Consider the following 2,821-nt stretch of genomic DNA (forward strand, 5'->3'; position numbering starts at 1 on the left):
CCTGGCGATGGAGTGGGGTGGCATAGACAATTCTCGCCTGCTTATCTCGCCCTCCTCCACTCCCGATGCTGGTATTCTGGGCACTGACTGACAAAGGCCACCTGGCTGGTGCCAGATTTGAGGGGTTCATCTTGGGGTATAGTGGCCGTCAAGGTAGGGGAAGCTCATTCTGCTGAGTTTGTCCAGCTTCGCTTGTGGCCTCTGTACTTGACCGTCATATCGGTCTGCTAGAGGGTCTTCAACTCCCCCTTCTTTCCTCCACCTGGTCTCCGGGGCAGCACACCTGGCTCTGTTTCTCCTGGCCTTATCAAAAATAAACAGCTCTTGCACAGCCCCAGGCCCCGTGCTGCTGAATAAATGTTCATCCTTGTGAGATTTTGTCTCCAGAGAAAGCGGGTGACTATCAGTTACTTTGTCCTGTGATATGAAGAGCGTTGTAGGAGGTCAGTGGGTCCGGGAGTCTCCCCTAGCAGGGCAGTGACGTGGGGAGTTTGCAGGCTCCAGGAGCTGGCGGGATGACCTCGCTGATAGACGTGGCGCTTGTTGGCGCAGGGATGAAACAAGGCTTTCTTTGCATTCTGGTTTCCAGTTTCCACATCTGGCTTTGTGGTGACATCTGCCAAAGGTACAGAGGGGCTCTGGGCAGGTCTCTGAGATGTTGTTGTGAATAATGAATTGGGGAGGGGAGGGGCTCTGTCCCTGACAATGGAAGCTCCATATTCACTACTTTTCCTGGACTCTGCCTCACGGTCTTCTTCCCTTGATTTTACGCTGTATCCTTTCCCTGTGATCAATAGTAACTGTGAGTATAACAGCTTTCACTGAGTTCTGTGAGTGCTTCTAGCAAATTCTCAAACCTCAGGGTGATTTTGGGAATCCCAAATCTTGCCTTTGGTGTCCGAAGTGAGAGTGGTTGGAAGGACTGTGCCCTCTAAACTTTCTCAGTTGTTTTAAACTCTTTGTAGCTTTTAACCACTGTATAAGACATTTTGAATGCTTCAAGGGAAATCTTTTGAGTTAGAAGCAGTGGCCACTGCTCTTTCTGTACAGAGTTACAATTTCCCTGTGACTGTAGGGATCCATTGTATTAAAATAACATCCAGGAAGAGTGCGTCACTTCAGGCAGTAGAAGTTGCATTTACTCAGCCCCGTTCCTGATCATAGAAATCAAGACAGTTTCCTTGGTGGGTCAAAAGAGGAGAAAAATCATAGGCAAATATGAAAGGGTAATTAAACCTAGAGAAAAGCATTTCCAGAACACACCATTTCTGGAAATTTGTCATGCCAACACAAATCAATGAAAATGTGAGCAGCTGGGCTATGGGGTGGGCACAGAGCTGCCCAGAGTGTTGAAACCACCTGGTGCAGACACAGGGACCCCAACTGAGGTCCAACACCACCCATCCCCCCACTACCACCACAGTGCTGACTCACTCACCTTGAACCCAGTCACACAAGGCCTGGCCAAAATTCCCTTCCTGGATGGCTCACCCTGGCAGCTAGATAGCAGTGACCTCATGAGCCTCAGTTTCCCCAGATAGGGGCAAGCTTTTTTTTTTAACTTTTGATCATTCCGTTCTACATATATAATCAGTAATTCACAATATCATCACATAGTTGCATATTCATCATCATGATCATTTCTTGGAACATTTGCATCAATTCAGAAAAAGAAATAAAAAGAAAACAGAAAAAAAATCATGCATGCCATACCCCTTACCCTTCCCTTTCATTGATCACTAGCGTTTCAATCTAAATTTATTTTAACATTTGTTCCCCCTATTATTCATTTTTATTCCATATGTTCTACTTGTCTGTTGACAAGGTAGATAAAAGGAGCATCAGACCCTAGGTTTTCACAATCACACAGTCACATTGTGAAAGCTATATCATTATACAATCATCTTCAAGAAACATGGCTACTGGAACACAGCTCTACATTTTCAGGCAGTTCCCTCCAACCTCTCCATTACATCTTGACCAACAAGGTGATATCTATTTAGTGCATAAGAGTAACCTCCAGGATAACCTCTCAACTCTGTTTGGAATCTCTCAGCCATTGACACTTTATTTTGTCTCATTTCACTCTTCCCTCTTTTAGTGGAGAAGGTTACCTCAATCCTTTGATGCTGAGTCTCAGCTTATTCTAGGACTTCTGTCCCACATTGCCAGGAAAGTCCACAGCCCTGGAAGTCATGTCCCACGTAGACAGGGGGAGGGTGGTGAGTTTGCTTGTTGTGTTGGCTGGGGGTAGAGAGGCCACATCTGAGCAACAAAAGAGGTACTCTTGGGGCTGACTCTTAGGCCTAATTTTAAGTAGACTTGACCTATCCTTTGCGGGGTTAAGTTTCATATGAACAAACCCCAAGATTGGAGGCTCAGCCTATAGCTTTGGTTGTCCACACTGCTTGTGAGAATATCAAGAATTCAACTTGGGGAAGTTGAATTTTCCCCCTTTATCACCATTTGCAAACAGACTTTAGGGGCAAGTTTTTAACCAGCTTTTAATGACACCCCACAGTGGGACATCTAAAGTAACAAGGATAATTCCTACCCCACAGGGGCCCAGCCCTGGACGCCTTGAATGGGAAGGCTATACAACTTGGGATGGACTCACTAGAGGTAGAATTGAGGCAGAGTGTAAGGATCAGCAGAGAAAATGCAAAAGTTTTTAAAGATGAACCAGCATGTGGCACATTTGAGTGTGTCGATAGCAACTTTGGTTAGTAGTCACGGCACAGCGGTGGGGTGAGAAAGGAACTGCTCTGCTGGCTGGTGCTTAAAAAAAGAGATCTGAAGCTCACATACCTACATGTAGGGA

Source organism: Tamandua tetradactyla, chromosome 18, assembly GCF_023851605.1.
Source record: "Tamandua tetradactyla isolate mTamTet1 chromosome 18, mTamTet1.pri, whole genome shotgun sequence".
NCBI classification, from domain to species: Eukaryota; Metazoa; Chordata; class Mammalia; order Pilosa; family Myrmecophagidae; genus Tamandua; species Tamandua tetradactyla.